At 41.5% G+C, this 24,696-nt stretch overlaps 1 protein-coding gene across 3 annotated transcripts in view; it reads right to left on the reverse strand.

The window, feature by feature from the left end:
- The window catches only part of ERG (ETS transcription factor ERG), a 239,783-nt gene extending 224,176 nt beyond the window's left edge, over positions 1 to 15,607 (reverse strand). For 2 of the 3 annotated variants that reach the window (XM_059720744.1, XM_059720743.1), the window contains exon 1: positions 15,281 to 15,391. The gene's annotated coding sequence lies outside the window, so the exon portion shown is untranslated. The other variant, XM_006269410.4, reaches the window with a different exon arrangement.
- Positions 15,608 to 24,696: the final 9,089 nt, after the last annotated feature.

Consider the following 24,696-nt stretch of genomic DNA (forward strand, 5'->3'; position numbering starts at 1 on the left):
TAGGGAGATCCTTTCTGCTTTTATTTGAAATCTGTAGTCACAAATGCAGTCTACAGAAAGATGAAAGATTCAGACACATGAATGTATATTTTATTTTACAGTGCTTCAAGTTGTGTGTGTGGAATTCTTTTTTTTAAATAAATTGAGTGCTGACAAAAGGAAATATATAGAAAGCACTGGACAATGAAGTCCTCCCTCCAAAAGACAGCAGCTGCAATCCCTTATTATTCCACCAACTTTCCTAAACTCTATTCTGAACAGTCCAAAAACAGGCTGAGAAGGAAATTTTATTTTTGTGGCCATTCATTCTTTATAGTCTCTCCTGTAAGACTATCCACTCAGGTATTAATTAGCAAGGACTGCAGTAGAAACTTTTGCCAAAGCACATGGGGTTTCTGTTTCTTTTCTTCTTCCCCTTTAAAAATCACTCATCCCACTTAAAGAAGAGAAGGGAAGCTGGTTTGCACATAAAGAATGATGCAATTGTCTTTCACTCTGGCTATTAATTTTTTTCATTTCCCAAACGCCTTTCAGAATTTCAACAGAGCAAAACTAGGAAGATCCTACAGTTGAAGTACTACTTGGCTCTATTACCAAAAATTAGGGAAAGGGAAGTTAAAAGACCCTGACAGCAAAGCTGTACTGACCGAAAGGGCCTGGAATTGGATGGCTGAGCAACAGGAGACACAGGGCTTTTATGCATATGGTGCTGTACTTCTAGCTCTGAGGACACAAATAGGAAACTCTCAAGTTTGTACAAAGAAATTTCCTTCTGTAGGCAAGACATAGCTTGCTTGAGCAAAAAAGAAAATAGGGCCTTAGACCCCAAATTGTGCAGATCTTTGGGGTGATCAGTAAGTTTGCAGGCCTGAGATAACCACTACTACCAGGGGAATCACTAAGAGGAAACAGAGTCAAACTCTTCCCCTTGAAGTCAGTAGGAAAACTGCCTTCACTTCAACAGGATCAGGATTTCATCCACAGTCCAGGTGCATCTACACGTGCAGTTAACATGCTTTAAGGTTACTGAACATTAAAATAAGGTGCAGTAAAGTGTGCCTGGGAACACATCTACATGTGCACCCACACTGGGAGAAAATTTGCTCCCAATGGGAGCAATTGAGTCCACAGCTGCTTCTGCTTTGCTCTGCCCCCCTGCAGCAGCCAGGGGCTAGAAGGGGGAACAGGGGTCAGGCCTGGGCTCTTGGGAGAGGTTCGGGGGGGGGAGTTGTCCTGGAGCAGGAGACAGCTCCCAGCCAAGTGGAGCTTTGGATCGCAGCCTGCTTCAGCAGCATTGATTTTGGGTGATGCCCTGTGGCCAAGCTGCGGCAGCACCCTGAGCTGTCCCCTCACTTTGCTTGCTGAGGGGATAGTGGAGCTCCCTGCAGGAGTCTGAAGCTCAGCAGCACCAGGACGGAGGAGCTCTCTGTCTCCACATCACTAGGCCAGGGACAGAGAGCTTTCCCATCCCCGCAGCCCTGCTCCTGCCTAGGCAGCGCATGCCTGTCAGCTCCCACTCCCTGCCCATGCCTGGGTGAAGCCAGGACCTGAGCAGAGCTGGGACCAGGGACAGGGAACTCCCCTGTCCTCTTAGCAAGCAAAGTGAGGGGAGAGCTCAGGCCACTGCTGCTGCTTGGCCATGGGACATCGCCCCAAGCCAGCACCACTGAGCCAGGCTGTGATCCCAAGCTCCACACCAGAGCCATGGACAGTGCCCGCTCGCCCCCCCCCCCCGCCTCCCCCCCCACATCTCCCCAACACCTGTGGCCTCCTGCTGCCTACGCTGACTGGGAGCAATTGCACAGTAGTGAATGCGTGGTTAATCTAGCACCTTCATAGTTTCATAGTTTAATAGTAGCTAGGGTCAGGAGAGACCTGAACAGATCATCTAGCCTGACCCCCTGCCACAGGCAGGAATGAATGCTGGGTTCACAAGACCCCAGACAGGTGATTGTCCAACCTCCTCTTGGATATGCCCAAGGTAGGGGCAAGGACCACTTCCCTGGGAAGTTGGTTCCAGATTTTGGCCACCCTGACTGTAAAATATTGCCTTCTGATCTCTAACCTAAACCTATTCTCCATCAGCTTATGACCATTGTTCCTCATCACGTCAGGTGGTGCTGGGGAGAAAAGAGCTCTGCCTATTTGCTGTTGATCCCCCCGATGAGCTTGTAGGCAGCCACCAGGTCCCCCCTCAGCCTCCTCTTGCGGAGGCTGAACAGGTTCAGGTCCTTCAGTCTCTCCTCGTAGGGCCTGTCCTGCTGCCCTCTCACCAAGCGGGTGGCCCTCCTCTGAACCCTCTCCAGGCTGGCCACATCCCTTTTGAAGTGCGGTGCCCAGTACTGGACGCAGTATTCCAACTGCGGCCTGACCAAAGTCACATAGAGGGGGAGTATCACCTCTCTGGACCAGCTTAAGATGCACCTTTGGATGCATGACAAGGTATGGCTGGCCTTGCTGGCTGCGGTCTGGCATTGGCGGCTCATGTTCATCTTGGAGTCAGTAATGACTCCGAGATCCCTTTCTGCCTCTGTGCTTTCAAGAAGGGAACTCCCCAGCCTGTATGGATGCTGTGGATTCCTGTACTAGCAAACCATGCATTAGCCTGATTTACTATGCAGTAAGTCCCATGCACATGCAGACAGTAATGCTTTATTGCAAACTAGTCTAATGCGCAGTAAAGCATCTTGTGTAGATGTGCCCAGTGTGAACCATTCATTTCTGAACTCTTCCCTGGGTTACTTCTAAATAGAGAAACCTAGAGACTTTGCTGTATTTTTTTTAATTTAAAACCAACTGAAAATGTTGATTATGGAGTGAATCTTTAAATAGATTTCTTGCTTTTTGATAGGATTACTGGCCCAATAGAAAATATTCTCAATTACAAGTCCCCCACAGGGTTATAGTGGGACTGAGTTGTCATGGGCCAGTGGGGATTCTCAGGCTTCCAATTTACCCCTTTAAAACTCAAGACTAGAGCTCAGAAATGTACTAATGTGGATGGAGCAGGAAATGGAATTTGCTTCTTTTACCTGGTCACTTATTACATGGAAAATGATAAATATTCAGCTTCTTCTGAACACCTTCAAGATGAAACTGGATGCTTATCTTGCTGGGATCCTATGACCCCAGCTGATGTCCTGCCCTTTGGGCGGGGGGCTGGACTCGATGATCTTCCGAGGTCCCTTCCAGCCCTAATGTCTATGAAATCTATGAAATCTATGATAGCTTACTGGGTCAAATTCTGAGCTGGTGTAAAATAGTGTTGTTTAATTAATTCTAGTGGGAGTCGGATTATGCCATAGGTGCACAGAAGCATTGAATATTTTAATCTCACTTGAATATCAACATTACCACTTCAGGGTTTTGGTTGCCAATGATGATTTGTTTCCTCAAAGATCATAAACACATATGGCTTACGTCAATGTGGTTTCAGTTTCATTTTTAGCTTAGACCACTCACTTTGCACAATCTAAGAGTAGCATCTAGTGAATGATCAAAGGAGCCTTACTACACTTCAGCCTAATTTAGGATTTACAATTACATTATTCTTTCCAAGAGAAACTGGGGGATTCAAATTTACTATAGTAGCTGACAATCATCAAGAATTCATCTTATCATTAACCTAAAGACCTAACAGAAAAAGGAGTCTCACTGTCCTCTCCTGCACCTCAGATTTATCCAACAAAATTCCCCTTTGCAATGAGTTCAACTGTTTTTTTTCAGTGTTTCTGCATCACAATGAATTTGTCTAGTTTGAAGTAGATGTTGAAATACAGCAAAACACCCTCTCTCTCACTCACATTTCAGGTTTCCAAGAGAAGTGCCAGAGCATGTATGCTATTTTAATAAGAGTTTAAAGGGTGATATGGCCAGAGAAATGGTACCTTTTTACTCAATACCTCTGTTCCCTGGGTTCTGAGTCATGTCTGCTTGCTTTAGTGACTGAAATAGATTTTTACTACTTTTCACTCCTCTTTAGTCCTGCAGAACCAACCTAGCAATGAGAGAATTAGATGAATTCTATTCTGGGTCACATGATGTCCGTAGCTGCAGAATCTTTATGACTAGTGATGCTGTATGAGCCAAAAGGAACACTGTTTGCCTCTAAATACCAGGTTAGGCTTGCAAAGTTTTCAGTTAGCTAAACCTGCTTCTTTGTTGCCTGTCAACTGTCATAGAAGTCACTAACATGCAGCAAACATGATTGCTCAGAGGCTAAGAACAGACATTGCCTTTGTCCCTGGAAAAGTTGTGCCTGTGTTTGTTCTGAAAGAGAGATATCCCAGGATGGGTGTGTACACATCACCCTTCAAATCAGGGTTTAGTGAGCAGCTGAATGCACTACTACTTTTCTTTCAGATGCACTTATCTCATGAACCTTTTTTAGGATTTATCCCAGGACAATGGACAGCTGAATGACTGCTCAGATAAAATGGTTTATCTCAAGACAAATGCACCATCTATTTGTAGCCCTGCAGTGTGGCTTTTGAAAGTAGAACTCTAATATCAGAGATAAACTGCATCTAATGGGGTAGCTTAGCACTTGGGCTAGGGACAGACATTCAAAAAGCCTGAGCCTGTATTGATTCAATCTTTGCAGGTTAGTCTAACCTGCCTAGGTTGAACTGGTTTGCAGGTGCACAGACATTCCTTCTGGACTGAGGAAATGCAGGCACATGCCTACAATGGCTTAGGCTAGAAGCCGGGGAGTGTTAGAGCAGCTCTCCCTTCCCTTCCACAGTCCTGAGCTGATGGGGGGTATGGCTAGGCCCTGGCAGGATGCTCTGATTAGGGAGAGGTTTAAACACCTACCCTGCCTGCACAGTCCCAGGCTATTCCCCACTTGTTGCTCAAGGGGCAGGAGTGTTATCAGACCCCAGCCCAGGGCTAACACTATGAGGCAAAGGCAGGGTGTGAAGTGCACACATCTGTTGATGATACTGAGATTTTCAATATCCCTGTCCCTGCTTCTTCATATTGTCTGCAGCAAACCTGACGGGAGGCAGCTAGCAGGGGGCTGATAACACAGTGTTTATTAGCCCATCAACAAAACAAAAGCCTCTATCATTAGTTCAAGCTCTTCTTAAACATCTTTTTCTAAGGAAGGAAAGAAGGGACATTACCAGCTGACCTGTTTATTAGCTTCAAAAATCCCTAAGGGGACACCGTCCTGTCTGCCTTTGTCCTGTAGTACTGAAACTGGAGACATATACGTGCACCCCTCAGCATTAGCCAGCATGCCTAAGGCCCACGGGGCTGGGGTCTGTGCTGTGGGAGATGGGAAGGAGGGGGGAGAAGGGATCCCTGCTTGAGCAGCAAATGGCATGGGGGGGTAGGGGGGGGACAGGGGGAAGCCAAGCAAACCCTGCTGTGCCTGCAGTCTCCACCAGAGCTCTGGCTAAGGAGCAGAGGGGCAGGGCTAGCCCTGTTCTCTGGAGCAGACAGCCCAGCCCAGCCCAGGGCCACAAAGCATCTGGGATATGGGGGGACTCTGGTTTAAGTTAAACCAGGAAGGGGTCTGAGGCAGACATTGCATAAACTGGTTTGACCCAAATCAGTTAAGTCTGATACTACATTCAACCAGGTTTATCTTAAAACAGTTTCAGCCATTCTGAACTTATGCTCTGTTACAGGTTTAAACCAGTTTCTGATCATTTAAACCAGTTTGTGTGTAGTGTCTGTCCCTAGCCTTGAAAAACTCACATGAACCCACAGCAGAGACCAACACAGATCTTATACAAGCTTATTATGACAGTTTAAATGGAATTCGAGAAATTTAAGTGGTGCATACACCATACTTGGGTATTTTACAAAGTGGGTGAAATTCACTTGCTGTGTATAACATGTCAACATTTGAACATTTTTAAAACTCAAATTCATATTTTTAAGGCATGTTGTTTCCCTTACAAACAGAAAAGAATCTTACTAGAAGAAGTGCAGTGTACACCAGTTTATTTAGTTTTACTATTGTTTTAACACTGAACAAAACATGTTTAGTTAATATTTTCAAATGTCATATTTTTCTACTGAAGTTCAAATAAATATTTCAGCAGAAAGCATAAAATGCCTGTTTCTTCTTCTATTCTTAGTGAAAGCACTGTAGAGAAACAGTTTGTGGGTTTAGCATCTGCTCAAATGAACCATTATTGCTGCTTTGATAGTGTGCATGTATTTCTAAGCAGTGATGGTCACCCAAAACAAAATGGCTTGAAAGTTATCTGTATTAGCACGATCACTATACATTAATAAAAACACTCTGCCAACCTTAAAAGGAAAACATTAAATGAACAATATGACATCACTAAATCATTTAGATTTAAAACTTTCAGTTGATCTTTTTATCATAAAATGCTTTTTGTTAAATCTACCTGAAGCAGCCACTGGCATCCTAGGCCTGGATCCAGAACCTACTTCCATCAATTGGGGATTTTTCCATTGACTTCAGTGGATTTGGATCAGGCCTTAAGGAAACAATTCTAACATTCGCATTCCGGCAATACTCCTATTGAGTCAATGTGAAGTTGCCCGAGTAAAGATAGAAGAATCAAGATCTTAGGATCTGACTTGGAAAACCACTTATTTTCATCACACAGTAAATTGCTTTGTTGAAGGGGGGCCTTAATTATCTCTAGTTAGATTTGTTTCTTGTAATTTCAGGACATTGACATATGCATGGGTGGCAAGTGATTTAGCTTGTCTTGTTTGCAAGAGATGCAGAGCACACTGTGGGTTGTTTGTTATAAAATGTAAAAATACCAGAAATCTCTTCAATGCCATTTTAAAAAATTCCCTGTTTTCATCCAGGGAAAAACCTAACAGAAGTGCTAAGTATACATGGGAAGTAAACTAAGGCAGAATTAGACGACTGTTTAAAAAAAAGGATCCACTGTGTATTTCAAAATTTTCTTCTAACATCAGTAGAACAAATTTGTTCTAACAACTCTATGAAGTTTTGAACTATCAACCACAATCACAGAAAAAAACATGACAGTGAAAGGTCTTTTTGAGAAACCGTGGCTTAATTTGATCATACGTATTCCTATAAGAATCTTGCAAATTATTTTTGCTTCTTTGTATATCAGACTGAAGTCCAAAGTCCAATTTCAGTATATGTTGTAATAAAATATGTATCATTATTTTAAAGTAATGCCATAAATCCTCAATGAATAATTTGTGAATTCCACAGAATAGTCTATTTCATAAACAGAATTCTAAATTACAAAGTTTATGTCTGCTATTCAGAATTGACAAAGTTCCCTTAGAAACCTGAATTTAAATTAAAAGACTTTGCTTCTACATATCCACTAATTTCTTTCCTTATAGATACAATTTTCTAATAAGGTATGTAAAAATTAAAAAAGAAAAAGCAATGGTGCTGTATTTTGGTTGTCTAAAAGGAGTTTGGATGACTGGCATACAGGTTTCCCTTGATTTATACAGTACATGGTTCCCAGAGAATGGTGCATAAATCGAATTTGCATAAAGAAAACCCACTTTCAATGTAACAAATAGGGATAGGTTCTCATGGCGGTAAGGGAGGGAGGGAGGGAGTGAGACTGGGACTAGGAAAAGGGTGGGGGGAGGGGTGCCACTCCCAGGGCTGAACAAGGCAACAGAGCAGAGGGAACAGAGCGGCACTCATCCCAGCCCCGGCTGCATTGGCCCTAGGAGTGGCCAGCACCAGCTGCCTGCAGTCGCTGGGCTGTACCATGCTCTGCCTGTTCCCCACACCTGGGCTCTGCCTGTCCCCTCACCTCTGCTCCTGGGTTGCACTGTGCCCTGATGCAGGCAGCTGGTGTTGGCTGCTCCCGGGGCCGCTCCACCATGCGCTGGGATGAGTGCGGACAAGCGGAGCTCTGGGCAGCGCAGGGTACAGCACTCACCCCAGCCCTGGCTGCAGTGGCCCCAGGAGCAGCCAGCACAAGCTGCTGGGCTGCACCATGCTCCACCTGTCCCCCCACCCCTGGGCTCCGCCTGTCCCTACTCACCTCTGCTCCTGGGCTGCGCCATGCTCCTGGGACCACTCCAGCATGGGCTGGGGTGAGTGCAGACAAACAGAGCCCTGGGTGGCGGCACTCACCCCAGTCCCTACTGCAACAGCCTCGAGATTGGCCGACCGACACCAGCTGCTTGTAGCTGCTGGGCTGCACTGTGCTCCGAACCCCCTGGGATTCTGCCTGTCCCCACTCACCCCAGCTCCTGCTGCAGCAGCCCTCCGAATGGCTGATGCCAGCTGCCTGCACCAGGGCACGGCATAGCCCAGGAGCAGAGGTGAGTGGGGACAAGTGGAGCCCAGGCGCAGGGGGAGAGGCAAAACATGGTGCAGCCCAGTGGCTGCAGGCAGCTGGCGCCAGCCACTCCCGGGGCCGCTGCAGCCTCTGGGGTGAATGGGGCCATGGCCCTTTCCCCTCCCCCCACACACTTACCTGCTTGGGTGGGGGGGGGTGTCTATGCTGATTGCATAAGAGCGAATCTACCTCACATATAATGAATTATGGGTCTACATAAGAGTGAATTCGCATATAAAGAACCCGCATAAATCAAGGGATACCTGTTTTCATATGTATTCTCACTTCTATATAGAACATAGTTTATTAAAAAGATCTGCTATATTTGTCATTAAATTTACAATTCTCTTGCAGCCATTTAATTGAATTAAAATAATTACATTTATTCATGGAATGCACTGAAACTTGTTAAAAGATCTGTTTTGATTTGAAAAACTTTTAGGATACTGCACCTATCTACTTTTAAGGAGCAAAAGATCAGAAAATTGCCAACATACAGTAAAAGAGTAAAGCCAGAAAAATGCTGTGAGTAGTTTAACTTAATCTTTAAGATTCATCATTTAGAAGAGAGAAAATTATTTATTAAATTGTATTCTGTGTAAGCTCAATGAATAGAAAAATGGGGCCCTGACCTCAGCAGTATCATACATTATTATAATATAATTAGCAATAAATAATTGCACAAAGCCTTAGAACTCTGAACAATTATGGCCAATTCATGGTGTTCAGTGCAAAGCTAGGAGTAAAAAATTCTTGTGCAGGGGATATACAGTGGGGCAAGCATGGAATAGAAATGTATTTCTAACCTAGTATAGCATCTGCACATAGTTGCAGCTGCTATCGCAGCCCAGCCTCTTTGCTCTCCTGTGACTGTGTCCTTGTGCATTCCCTTATTGTAAATTAGGTTGTAGGCTAGGAGACAGGGTATTATTCTCTGACCTACTGGATATGCCCTGCCACTCTGTGGTTCCACCTACAAATTCTTGCCCGAGTGCTCTCAAAGGAGGTCACCCCTGAAGTCTTTAAAAAGTTCATCTGAACAGCCTCTCCTATTCCAGCCTGTCAAGGAAAAAGACATAGTTTTCATGCCATTGTGGAAACCCCCAAACTCCAAAGTCAGAGGGTTAAATCCACAATTAGGCATATATTAAAATGATCTGATTCTTGGGAATGCTGTGTAGTCATCACTCTGAAACAGCAGATCCTTTATTTCAATGCCTACTTATAGATGTGAACAACTGTAGGCACCTATAATTGAAAGTTTTGGACTAAGGAATAGATTCTGAAGAAGGTCCCAAGTGCAATGTGACTTAGTGATAATGCTCATTTCTAAAACTTGACCTTTTAAGAAAGGTAAAAATTTAATTTCTTTAAATGCTATGACATAATCTCAGAACATGTGAATAATTTAGTGGTTGCTATATATTAAAAGCATAAATAGAAACACGGCAGAAAGTACTGGAAGGACTGCTACTTACAGAATACTTTAACAAATATCTAAATTCCAGCTGATGGACACATGATAAATTAGATCTTCTACCTTGGACTCCTTAATGCAAAACATAAGGCCCAGTCCTACAACCACTTGCACAAAAGTACCCTCACACAAGTGAGTGGTCCCACGGAGTTCCATGGGACTCCTCATATAAAACTGATTATAAGATCAGGGTTTTATTTTTAAACTGTTCTGCAGCAGTGTACTCTGCATCTCCAGATAAAATGAGAACATATGCTTATTGCCGTCTATTTGATAACACATCATATAAATATTAATTATCTTCTCCAAAAAAAAGTGAGTTTTATTTTGGAGTAAGTTTCTCCTACTGGAAGAAAGTTGTTCCAAGAAGGGATTTTGTCTGATGCAAGCAGCATGCAAGAACAATCTTTTTCCCTTCAGAATTTTTTTAATTAAAAAAGCACTGGCACAGAGCATGTTGTAACACTGCAACTTTGATAAAGGGATTGTTAGGGCACAACCCCATGCTCTATGCAAGCAACTATTTCCGTTCAAGTTAATGACAGTTTTGTCACAAATATAAGCGTGGGAATCAGACCTTTTGTAAATCCACTTGTGTTTATTCTAGATCAAATATCATTTTAGTTCTCAGTCAACATGAAAAAATCCTGACTTGTGTGTCCTCACAAATAAAATATACCTATATGTGAATCAGTACTATCCATGCACATATTGCATCTAGAGAAGAATATATCCCTACGTTTTCATTGTTAAATAACTGTTTCTTATACTCAATCAAGCTGTCCAGATTATACACATACCACTATATATAAATAGAATAGGTTAAAATGCAGTTTAAATATAACAGATTATGTCCGCAGCTCCATATTTAGATATACCCTTTAATTTTTTTCTGTTACCTACTTTTTACTGACATTTAAATTTAGTAAAGTAATTTTAGACTGCTGGCTTTCTACATACACTAGTCTTACTATCCTAGCAAGCAAGCATATTAAATTTTTCCCTCCTACTATGCAGCCTTGTAGCATGCCAAATTAAATGTGAAGTCACAGGATTCAAACATGAATTGTCTATTTAGACAAAATTTTCAATGAAGTTTGACATCACTGCAAGTTTTACCTGACTATAAAGTGTAGGACCAGGAGCACGCTGGTAACAAAAGCACTCTATATGTTGTGAAAGTGACCAGTTTGGGACTATAATGAAAACCAGAGTGCGGAGATAAGATATTTCTTCCAAGCCGTAGATAAACATTAGTCTACTGGAAGCTGAAACTGTCTTACTAAAAAAAAAATTCTGAGCAAAAGCATTTAAAATTAAACAGTAGGGAAAGCTTCACATATAAAATACAGGCTAAAAAAAGATAGTGCTAGAAAAATGCAGTACGAATTACTAGACGCACAGAATTAGGTCCTGCATTGTTGACCTCAGTGGAAGCTAGATCAAGCCAGAGGCCTTCTCTGCACACATTCTCTACAGGCAGGTTTCTTCTCAAGGTAGTCCCTTGGGCTTCCATAGAATTCTTTCCATGATTAAGGCTAGGTACAGACATTCGAAAAGGCCAAAGCAGAATCGATCTAAGGCAGTTTTCTGTTAGCAATATAATTTAGATTGGCAGCAAACAGAATACACATTTGCTCTTTGGTGCAGGGGCTAAGGGATGAGGGACAGAGGGAGGGCCAAGTCTTAGACCAGGTTCCACCATTTTTAAACCAGTCGATACGTGCCAAACTTCTGTTCTGTTAAGGGTACAGACCAGTTTCTGATCACTGATCACATATACCAGTAAAAGTGTAATGTCTGTACCTGGCCTAAGGGACTACTGCTTGACCCTCCATCTATCCCTCCCAGAAAAACATACCAACTTCAAAAAACCCTGAAACGACAATAATTAAAACGTTTGTAAATGATATTTTTTAGTGAAAGGGGCCTGTTTCAGTCTCAATGCTTTTAAATAATTCTACTAACACTTTGTTTGTCTTCCAGTGTTTAATAACTGCAGATGGAAAGGAAGAAAAGGAAATAAGATGTTTGGAACCTCTGGATGCCATCACCACTGTAACAGATTTTCAAACGCTTTGTCCCTTACTGAGTAGCCACAATCAGGAAAGAGAAGAAACAGTGCTCTGCTGTGTACGTGGATACCATCGAGAGTGCATCATAATGAACTACTCTGTATAGAGGAAACTAATCCAATTAGGCTTATATTTAGAGAGTGGAGTGTTAGCAGTTTGGGTGAAGCAAAACGGAAGGGATTTGCCTTATCAATGGCAAGGTGTTTAGCTCATGTGATGCTGCTCAAACTAATTGCTTTACAAGTTGTTATCCAAAGATCTTGTATTCTTTTATGTGTATGCCCAAAATAAACTTCCAAAATGATAGCAGGTACCAAAGTCACATCAGCACATTACACAAGTCATGGTACAGATCCAACAAATAATATTTTCAATATTAATATGCTTTTTTAAATTACAGATTTCAGATAGAAAAAATATGCTATATGAACATGCAAAGTAACAACTTTGCAACAACAAATTCCTTCCTTCATGAAGTTTGTGACAGTCTGAATTTTACTCTTATGCTTTATATCCCTGAAACCCCTCAATGGAATTAATGTCTTGGATTACTGGAGAGTCTGGCAAAGAATTCAAAGCAAAACTTGTTAAAAGTATTTCAAAGAGCTGAAAAAATAAAGGTGGCAGTGAAAAAATAAAAGTAGCTGAAAAAATAAAAGTAGACAGTACTACAAACTATTAGGAGAAGGATGCATCTATAACAATGTAATCAAACTATATATTTATAGTTAAAAGACTACACTAAGTATAACAAAATTTGAACAAAGTTTAGCAGGAAAAAACACTAATCACATCTAGAACCTAAACTGACAGATCATTTATAAAATTCGTGTAACATGTAACTCTATCCAGTACTATAAGATTTGTTTAACCCTTGAGGATATATTGAGGAAGGTGGGGATGGATGCTATTCAAAGCTCTAAGCTTTGAAATGTTTTCCGAGCTGGGGAATTTTTTCCCAATAAAGTTTTTCACGGAGTTGTAGTAAGCTAGCCATTGTTAGCATATGTGCCTATGAGACAGAAATAAGGACTGGAGTTATAATTTCGATTTACAATCTCTATTTTTTCAAAAACTTATTTTCAGAAATGAATAAAACATTGATCATCAAAAATATACTTGTGCCACATAACATTAATAATAGATTGGCTTGATTTCCATTCCCTATTTTTTTAAATAAGAAAGGTGTTAGACACTCCATGCAAAGTTTCTTTCCTCTCCTAATCAATTATACTGTATTACTTTAAATAGATAAGGTTGGAATTATATCTAATAAATATATCCTGATTATAATTTTGCTTTCTTGATCTAACCAGACACGGTGTCTCTCAATTCTTAAATGAAAGGGTGGGGATCAATAAAGGGTTAAAACTAAGGAATGTGACAGTTCTCCATGTGCAATCCATACACTTAACTATCTGACTTTCCCTAGTGGGGAAAGCTACATGAGCAGAATGTGATTTATAAATTATTACTCCAGCACAAAAGCTTTTGTTAATATGCAGAATGACATTTAAAACAAAATTAGACTTTTGACTAAAAACTAAGAACTCACTTGTACTGTGGAGGTCAGAGTAAGCACTGAATGGAAGTTTATTCTAGTTGTAACCAACAATTTTAGCTTTTGTAAATATGATTGCTCACGCTCAAAATTCTACTGGAAAGGCATCTGATCATTTGAGCAGAGTTACTATGCTATCCTGTATCAGTGCACTTACTCTACCATGTGCCACAAACCATTCTGAATCTCCTTAGATAGATAACTTCAGCTCAGGGGTGGGGGAGAGAGATGTGTAAGGAACAGCTCTCGATGTCCCTTTAGTTTGTGCATGCTCAAGAGCTATGCGATTTTTAAAAAAGTACTGTCAGCATAGGTGAATTTAAGGATGGATTGTACAGGGAGGAGAAAAAGAAAGCTAGAAAAAAAAACCTAGTGCTGCTAATACAAAATTGGAGGGGGGGGGGGAACAGAATGGAAAAATCATGGGCATGAAGCAATAAAGGGTATTAAAACAGCAGAAGGATGAACAGTGTCACACTGGGGACAGTGAATGTGACACACAGCCCCCCCCCTACACATTCCAGGTACGGCACAACTAACTGATTAAGTCTGCAATTACCTTGAGACCAGGTATACATGCAAAGCAGAAAAACTCCAGCTAGCTGTGAAGTTAGACCTGCAAAATATCCCCAAACTTTACAGCCAGTGGCTAGTAGCAAGACCTATTTCCACAGAATCCCAAGACACGCTTCTCTCCCCTACCCTTTTGTGGGATCAAACGAAACCAGGGAGTGCTTTAGAAGTGGATACATTCAAGGCAACAAGTTGCTTGAGGCAGGAGGGCTCCACAGAGTGGCTGAACAAAGTACCAAGGAGGTCCAAAGAGTCTCTGCTCCCTTGGCAGTGCCATGTATCATCCCTTGGAAGGCTGTGCAACACCCCTCCAATCTTGCACATGCTTTAAAAGAAACTTAACAGCTCCTGCCATACAATGTTTGGGGGGGGGAATTGCAGCATTTTAGTCCAAGCCCTTTGGCCAAGCCAGGCAAAATAATTGTCCCATTCTACTGCCACATATTAAACTCATAAGAGGGAGAAGGGATATCAGGATGACCTGCCTGGCCACAGGAAAGGGGGGGGGAATCCTCTGCACTAGCTTTCCCTCCAGTGATACTGTGGAAAGCAAGGCTGTGAACCCCCTTTCAAACCATGCACATGCCTTAAAGGAAACTTAACAGCTCCTGCCATAGATGTTTGGAAAGCAAGGCTGTGCCCCACAGCCAAGAAACTTCATGAGATCCCAAAATCATCAAAAAGGAGGGCAGGAAGGGACCTCAGGAGGTCATCTAGACCAAAGCCTACAAGTATATAAGGGGTATGCACTGGGAACTGGGAGAGCGCCTGCTCACCAGAGCACCCCATGGGAGGACTAGGTCCAACAGTCACAAACTCTTGAGGAAGACCATTTACGGCTGGACATAAGGAAACACTTCTTTACTATCCCAGTCCCCTGGGCCTGTAATAAACTCCCCCCAAAGGCAGTGCCCCCCCCCCCCCCAGAGGCGGCGCAAGGCACGTACTCTAGATGCCTTTAAGAAGCACTGGGATGACTTACTTGCCTATCTCGCTGGGATCATTTGACCCCTGCCTCTTGAGCAGGGGGGACCGGACCCCCTGACCCTGCTCCCTTCCAGCCCTCACATCTAGGAAAGCAGATGGGCCTCAAAGCGGGACCAGCCCAGCTCAGGCTTTGTCTAGCGGGGTCTTCGAGCCCTCCTAAGGATGGAGGCTCCCCCACCCCCCCGGGCAGCCTGTTGCAGAGCTGTCCTCCCCTCGGGGCGCCCCAGCCCCCTGCCCCCGTCCCGGCAGCTCCCTGCCCCGCTCCCCTGCCAGGTCCCAGCTGCGGGCTGCTCCCCCTCGAGAGGGAGGCACTTACCGAGCCGGGCCGGGCCGTGTCCAGGGCAGGGGAGCAGGCAGTGGCCGCCGCCGGCGCCCGCGCGCGTGTGTGCGAGGGGAGGGGAGGGGAGGGGGGGCAGCGCCGGGCTGCAGCCGCGCACTGACTCACCCCGGGCGGAGCGGGCTCAGCCCATAGCCCTGGCCCCGGGCTCAATGAGGCTCTTTCTTTCTCGCCAATCCGGGACGGGGGCAGCCGCCAAGCCCGAGGCTCTTCCCTCGCTGCCCGCCCGGGCTCCCTCCCACCCGCAGGGGGGCTGGGCCGGGGGAGGACGCCCTCCGGGGGGGACTTGAACTTGACCTGAGGAGAAGCGCCCTCCCCCCCATGTAGAGCCTCGGGCGGCAGCACGGCCCCGCGCACTGCCCCGCCTCCAGGGCAAGGCACGTCCCCTGCACCCGAAAGCTTGCGAAGAGAACAGGGGGCTTTTGGGTCGTCCCCCCCCCCCCCCCGACTCTTGGAAGAAAAAGATCTGGGATTCAAAGAAGGGGCTGAGGCTGCGCCTGGCAAGGGAAGGGGAAGGGGGGCATATCCAGAGCTGAGGAAGTGAAAGGACCTTCTTCTTGCAACTTCTTGTTCCTCTTGAAAGCAGGCAGACAATGCGAGGGGGCAACTGGGAAGTGCTGTGCATCGCACCAGTGCTTTGGAGCCTCCTCGCCCCCTCTCCGGGGCTGCAAGACGCGGCTTGCCTCGGGGTCCGTCCTGCGTCCTGCCCGCCCCGCCGGGCGCGCTGCCCCTCCGCCCCGTGCCAGGTGCCGGCAGCCAGCGCACGAGGAGGAGAGGGGGAAGGAGAAAGGTGGGGGGACAAAATAAACTCCGAGGAGTATTCCTTTAATTAAATAATAATAATAATAATAATAATAGCAATGATGATGATGAAAAAACGTCTCCGTCTTGTCAAGCAGGGCTACATAATGGATTAATTGGTGGCTATTAACATGCCGTTTTATTGAGCCGAGCGCACAGAAGTCTGATTGTGAGCGAGGAGTGTTTTCAATGAGCGCGGAGTTATTTTAGCTGCAGACATGTTTACATTTCTGTGGTTGAGTCTATAACTTTCTCTTTTTCTTGCTTCAGAAATCTGCTCCGTGAAGCAGAGCCCTGAGCGCCCAGACATTCCGAAAAGTCTGCCAAAATAGGGGGGGAGGGGGTAACACACACGCACACACACACAGACCCCCAAGTCTGGGTCAGGCTCAGGGCTGAGTTAAAAACCCCTCCTCGCTTCTTTCCCCGGTTAAAAAGCCTTCAGGGCTCCATTTCCTGTTTGGAAGGGAAGAAAAATAATAATAATAATAATAATAATAATAATAAATTAACATAAAACCCAAGTGGGTCTAGCACTCATTTGAGACACTGCCCAGGCTGGGACTGGGGGTAGGCTCCGAGGAGCCTTAACTCCAGAGCTGCCAGAGGGCACATGGCAAGGCGTGAATGCGGGCTTCCCACCAGTGTCCCTCTCACGGAGAGGGAGCAGATAAGTGAGATCGGGCATATACCACACACACACACCACAGATTTTTGAATGACTGGGAAAGAAAAACAAGTAAGCAGAAGGACCTACAGGTCTGAAGCAACAGCTGGTAGAGAGGGCACGACACAATTGCCCAGTGTTGATTCACTGCCATCACTTCGTGTCCATCGCATCGTGTGCCTCCGGAGGTTCTTTCCTTGCAGAAGACCTGAAGACCTGACTGGGCCTAATTTTTTACTACTAATAATAACAGCAGCAATAACATCAATATTCGTATTAATAATAATGATAATGACGATCATGTAATGATTGTAATAAAAATGATGCGAATGATAATGATGATAGCAATGATGATAATAGTGATAATGATAATGATAAAAATTATTATAAGTATGATACTAATATTGATAATGATCATAACAATGATAGTAATAGTGATAATGATCATGATAATGATAACAATGATGATAAGAATGGCAATAATAATGATGCTAGTGATGGCAATGGTGATAATAATAACGATAACAACATGATTATAATAATGATAATACTGATAATGATAATTAAAATGATAGTATAATGATAATGATGATGATAATGATAACAATGATGATAACAATGACAATAATGATGATAGTGATGACAATGATGATAATAGTGATAATGATAATGATAATAACAAAATTATTATGATTATGATAATATTGATAATGATAACAATGATAGTGATAATGATGATAATGATGCTAATAATGATAACAATGATGACAATAGTGATAACAATGATAATGATAATAATGATAAAATTCTAATAATGATAATATTGATAGTGATGATGATAATGATAGTAATAACGATAACAATCATAGTAGTGATGCTAATGATAATGATGCTGATGATGCTGATAATGATAATGAAATGATAACAATGATGCTAATAAAGACAATAATGACAATGATAATAACGATGATGATAAGAATAGTGATAATGATAACGATAACAAAAAGTATTAGAATAATGATAATAATATCGATAATGATCATAACAATAATAATGATGATGATAATAGAAATGATGATAATGACAATAATAATAATATAAGTGCAATGTAATTTGCCCTGTGTCTCTCCCCAGTACTGTATGTGCTATGGCGAGGATGGGTTGTGTAGCTTTACAGCTCTACAATACGAATAGTTAGCTTGAATACCTCCTCCCAGTAAAACCCGTCCAGTTTCCTGCTTGAGATGAGTAGGACTGGGAATTAAGGACAGAAAGGAACCAATCAGGATATCTCGTCCCTTGCACTGAAAAGGGAACTCAGGAGGAAAGGAGGGATGCTCGCCCCTGCCACTGGGGAACGGGAGACTCCGCCGCGGGCGCGGGCTGCAAAGGGCTCGGAGGCTGCAGATCCCTCTGGAGCCGGCGGGGGAGGTCCGGGCTTCCCCGCGCTAGTCACAAAGTCCCGCGCCTAACTTCTCCCCTCGGCTTCATGAGAAGAAATAGGCTTTTTGCGCATCCTGATGCGGATCTCTGAATGAGACAGGAGAGGGAGAACGCTGAGTAGACCCCTGTGTATGCAGCAGGCAGAGGGTTAGTCAGCCCTATCCTGTCTCTCTCTCTTCAGCTCCCTTTTTTAATGTCGTCTCTTTTTTACATGCTGGGTGACTCCTGTACATTGGGACCCTTCACTTCTGAAGGAGCCAGAAAGCCTTATGATGTCCTAATGCAAAAGAAAAGAAAAGAAAAGAAAAGAAAAGAAAAGAAAAGAAAGCACCTTGACCCAAAGATGGTTTATATTAATTTAAGTATTGGTTCCTGGATAATGTCAGGCCCCTTTCTCAATGAAATGTCCTGAGTGGGCTGTCACACCTGCTAAATATAATCCTTTCTTTCTTTTGATATTCTGTAAAGGGCCTTTCAAGGTTCACATCCTCCAGTCTGCAGATTTAATTGCCTCATCTAGGTTTTTAAAAAGCCTTGTAAATTTCTGACTTTTTTTTTTTTGGCCTCTTTCAAAGCTGAAAGGGAGTCTGAGTGAGGATGTGAGGGCTGCAACTCGAAACAATAGTTAGTGCTTGCTATTTCATGTAACGCTGAGGCTGTTAGGAGTAATAAAAGTTCTTGCTTAGTCCTCCTATGTGTTCTGTTCTTTGGGCAGACATGTCTTGAGCTGGTTTTTATGAGTTAAATATGAAAATAGTAGCCTATTTCACTAGGGTAAATGCACACCAGGGAGGAAGTCACAGATTCTGTTTTATAGGAAGTAATGGAGTGAGATTACCCACACTAATATACTTAAATCTTTGGAGCACATAAATCTAGCAGGAAGAGGACTCAAAATGAATCTCCCATTGAAACAAAAAGAAGAGTGATATATTAAGGTAGCTAAAGATCTACCAGTCCCTGCGTATCAGTGGCTGTGAATCTGTGCAATGCAAAGCTACGAGGATTAATTCTGTAGGGTAGCAGAAGGCAAAGAGGGGAATTATGTTTGCTTATGCAGAATAGGTGGACTCCAGGGAAGGCTAAGCAATGATGTGGCCTATTTCGCTTTACTGGGTCTAGAACTCCTGCACCATACGTTGGACTTGAGTTAGTTCTTTTGTGTGCACAGCAGGTTCAATAATGGTTTGCTCTGTAATATGGCACGGGGTGTAATTCCCATCAGCTTGCCAAATGCCCAGAATCAGAGGCTATTAAATGCATTGTACAACTGTCACTGAGCTCTCCTTATACAAAAAGGATTGGGGAACCTCCATTTGTGCAACAGCAGCAACAACCTGGGATCTGCCTGTGCGTAGCCTTCATCAAGGGCTTCATTCTGTCACAAGGATTTCTTCATCCTGTCACAAGGATGTCTTCATTCTGTCACAAGGATTTCATAAGGACAAACAATATTGAAATTTCTAATTTTGAAAAATAAACTAAATTAAAGAGATCTTCTAGGATTCTTTCAGGAGGAAAGGACGCAATACTGGCACAGCTGTCAATTTCTTTTAAGCCCAGTTGATTTTAATTACTCCTTGTACATGTCACTTTCAGTGTTGATGGAAGCATATGTGGTCCAGTCACCTGGGACCTTATCTTCAAAAGTATAGGCATCCACAACTTATACATCGTACTTAGAAATGTCACCAAGTCTTTCCCTAATCACGTAAATGGAAATGGTCACTTCTGCAGTTACTACCCTAATATAAAGACTGGTCAAATTATTTAAAAAAAAAGGGGGGGGGGTGAGATTTTTATTCACATGTTCCAAACTGCTTGTCATTATATTTTACATTGTATGATATCCCTTGTATTTTGCACTGAGCAAAGACTTGAAAGAATAAAAAACCCAAACAATTATAGCTCATTAACATTTTATCTGGCTAGCTTGCTATCTGTGGGCAGTGAAGCTAATTCCATTTCAACAGAATGGACTTCTACCCTTATACATCTGCATGGAGTTGCCCACACTGGCTTCTTCAATGGTGTAAAAGGAATTTAGTCTGGGACCTGTCAGGCTAAAGATGGCTGATGGGTCTATTATTGTTCCAGCTTTCCTCCTTTTTAACTGGGTGACAATAATTCTACTCTTCACCTAGTAGAGTTCACATTGTCAAGCAATTGTTAATGGGCTGACCTTTGCTCCTTAAAATGCTGTAGAAACCCTGCTGAATATCAGTACTTTCTCTCTGGAAACCAGTTACTGGATCCTGTTCCCATTCAAAGAAATAGAAATTTTCATTTAGTTAATAAGAGCATTAATTCTTGGCATTAAGGCTTCTTCTGCTTTCCCATTAAGACTGTGGGAAAATATTCACATACTTTTCACCCTTTATTTTTTTCACAGAAACTTTAAAACTGACAAGCAATATTGAAATTTCTCATTTTGAAAAATAAATTGTAATTAAAGAGATTTTCTAATATTCCTTCAGAATGATAGGACTGGATAGTGACACAGCTGTTGACATTTTTTATACCCAATTGATTTTAATTGCTCCATGTATATGTAACTTTCAGTGTTGATGGAAGAATATATATGTTCCAGTCACCTGGGACCTTATCTTCAAAGATATAGATATCTACAATTCCCATTGACCTTAATAGGTATTGCAGGGATGAAAATTTGGTTCCATTGAAGTCAAAGGTTAAATCTGACCCTAACTCATGGCCCTAACTTTTGCCCTTTTGCCTCATTTGTGATGGAATCCTGCTCTTTAATCGAATTATCTTTGATAAGGTTTTAATGTCTGTGCCTCTACTTCTCCATCCGTAAAATTAGAAGGGTTCACATTTGTTTGTTTAGCACTTGAGTCATAGGTTTTAAGACCAAAAGAAGCAATTGCAATAAATTTCTTACCTCTTGTGTAATAAACCCCAATAATCTCTCCCAGTCATTTCTATACTGAGCCCACACTTCTACAGTACCTATAAATTGATGAGTGAAAAGTAGTCCAAATTTTCTGAGTACCAATGAACGTGTAGGATAGGTAGGTATCTGTAAGTCAGGTCTCAAAAATTGTTTGTAGCCACATCACTAGCCTGTCACATGGGTTTTAGGGCAAATCATTTACCCTCTATGTATTAGCATTTTAACAGATGTAAAGTCTGCATATGTTGAGTCTAATTCTTAAATACATCCTCAGATGAAACAAAGTTCTGTACAAGTAAAATAGTATCATTTATTAATATTAATCACAATTTTCAATAAAATAAGAAATACAGGTTTTAGTATCAGTATATGAAGATAATATGACCTGTATCTGATACATATACATATACATATACATACGTGTGTGTTTTGAGTATTGATGTGACAGAAACAAATACAATAGCAGTGATTAGCTTCCTCATTGAAATGAAAACAGGTAACATTTATCCTATAAAAAAATAACATCTAACTTCAAGCAACTTTGTGATAGACAACGTATCAATATTAACTCTCATAGGTATGGATGGCATTCATTAAAAAGGTTTTCTCTTGTGAAATGACATTTAAATCAAGGTGGATAGAAAGACATATGAATACATCTATCTATCTACAGTCAAGTAATATTTTTTTTAATTTCAGAAAAGATGACTTGAAATATTCATAAAGTGTCCAAGTAGGACACTTTGGCATTTCTGACTCCCTTTGACAAGACCCAAAGATGACTATTAATTCAGGGAAGAGATACAATTCCTCTATGTTACTGTTACTGAGTAGTAAAAGATAACGTTTCATTAGCAGAGAAATAGCAGCTAAATGGATCAACTATGTACTACTCAGAGTTCTACACCAATCAGTTATGGAGCCCTTGTGACCAGTTTTGGAGTAACTTAAATAATTTTCAATCAATCAAAATTGGTGATTTCATGTTCTTTGCTTAAGCTGCTGCTTAGGTTTAACAAATGGAAAATACGCTGAAAAAGCCTGGCTCAATGCCCATTGGACTCAACAGAAAGACACCAACTGATTTCAATGGACTTTGAATCAGGGCCCAAACTGTTGATGGATACAGAGGTTTGATGTGGAAAGTCATCTGGAAGGTTTGGTACTAGTCTGAACCTTAGCTCAGCCTCTTGAGTCAGCAAAACTGAGCTAGAAAAATGCCACATAAACATTTCTTCTTTTGGTATTTTGACACTTCTCTTTCCTCAGAAAAAATAATTCATTGACAACAAAAAGCATAAAAACAACAATAAAGAACAAAAAGATAACCACACTTCTTCCTCTTATTATTATTATTATTAAAAAAAATCATTTTTCGTTCACTTTGAATTTCAGAGTAACTTTTTATGTCATATCTTATTTTATACAAAGCATTTTTCCTATAGCAATTGCAACTTAGTATTTTATACCACTTCCTAAATTCAAAGAATAACTAATCAAAAAATGAATAATCTCAGAAACATTAAGCATGCATTTTCTGAAGAACTATGAACTTTTCCAGTCACATGGTAACATTTTTTAAATGTAGAGACAAATGTTTAAATTTTTAGGAGGCTTAATGACAAAAAGTCAGGCAAGACAGTGATATAGCATTACTTCTAAGATGTGTATTAATTTAATAACAAAGAATGTAAGTAGTTTGGTACTTTGGAGCCAGACCTTGCATTTAAACATAAAGTCCTAATTTGTCCTCATCTGAGAATTGCACAAGGACAAATCTGACTTAAAAAAATGTTTTTAAAAAGTTTGATAAAGAGCAATGAATAATTTTAATACAGTAAAATTACTTGTTTTGCGGGGGCGGTTTGCACATGGTCTTAAATTGTTCAATTTATCTTTAATCATCTAGTATGTTATGAACATTGAAAAGATCATGGCCTAATTTGAAAACCTCTGAAGGATACAATATGCAGCAGGGGGTTGTATAATTTAAATAATTACACTGTTTGGGTCATCTCTTTTCCTTAAACTATTTCTCTCTTATATGCAGTCTTTATGTACTTTAGTGATTGGCTAAATTCTGCTATCAAGTACACAAAATTTGTTCCAGAGCATGAAGGTGATTACAAACATTTATATATTGCTCTCTGCCTGGCAGTGATGTGTATGACTAGGAGTGAATGGCATTTAATAGCCATAATTCTGGCATATATGTGTGGTGTTTTACCTATACTCATGTCTATATACACATCTCTATTTATGTACTTTTGCTCTACCATATGTCTCATCTGCCTTGCTAATCCAGCACAGGTTTCCAAGTCATTTCTTTACTGGATGTATCAAGAAACAGAACAGAGGATACTAACTTTTTATATATCTATAGAGAGACACTCAAGGACATATATAATCTGAATTTTCACATCAAATTTATGACTAGTGATCAAAACCGTATGTATATCCTAGAAATACTTTAATGCTAGATATATAGTATTCATATTACAGCATTTCTAGGATGCATGTGTGTGTGTGTGTGTGTTTATATATGTGCATGCACCATACAAACCTCTTGTACATGGTAGGGCAAACTTTTGCAGATTGTGTTGCAGCACCTGGTGACATGCCATATACCACACTGAATTAAAAGGTATATCATAAAGGTGAATTTTCAGAAATCATACTACCTTTGTGGAGGCCTATCCCTCTCCTCAACTCATATAGCATATCTTGTATTTCACTAAGAATCATGACAAAATAAAAAAATTGCAATCTCCTTTAGTGTAAACAATCTGTATTTTATTGCATTCTTTCACACACAATTTGTGAAATAATAAAAATGAATAACATGTTTAACTCATGACAGTAATTTGTACCAGATAATGCTTGGATTCGCTAGTAAATGAAGACTATTCTGTCTGTCACAGATGAAAAAAAAACTACGTAGCGGAGAAGTATAAATCACTTTCCAGTTTACGGTCTCAAAATTCATCGTATAGTATCACAGGCTTACGTGATGTTTCTGAATACTAGTTTTGTGTTTGAATTAGTTGGAGGACATGTAAAGTCACTTGTATCTAGACTGCTCCCTATTAATTCTGAATCCCTGCAGGTTTATTTGCATTGTATATTCCAAAAACTGTATGATATGGTACACTCATGAAATATGCTTTTGAAACTGTGGTTTCAAATTGGAACATAAGTACAAGTACTGAGAACCAAACCTCCCTTATTTTGTCAAGCCGCACACATAGCATAGGTGTACTAGACACAATAATCTATCATAAAGGGCTTGTGAAGGATGACAGTATCCCAAAGCAACACTACAGTTTAGCACAGAGGCTGATGTGAACCCATTCTATTTTTTGATCATATGTATGTATCAGAAGCAGAGATCAGAAGCAGACCCTTAATGTTTTAGAAAATATTAGGAGGAATATTCCAAAATGTATAATAATACAAGATACAAGATTACATGCAAGAGTTACAGAGTGAAATTCTGTAAGGTCTGTGTTATGCAGGTCAAAATAGATTATCATAAGTAGTCCCATCTGGCCTTAAAATCTATTAAATCTA

The sequence above is a fragment of the Alligator mississippiensis genome, chromosome 1 (genome assembly GCF_030867095.1).
Source record: "Alligator mississippiensis isolate rAllMis1 chromosome 1, rAllMis1, whole genome shotgun sequence".
In the NCBI taxonomy this organism is placed as follows: Eukaryota; Metazoa; Chordata; order Crocodylia; family Alligatoridae; genus Alligator; species Alligator mississippiensis.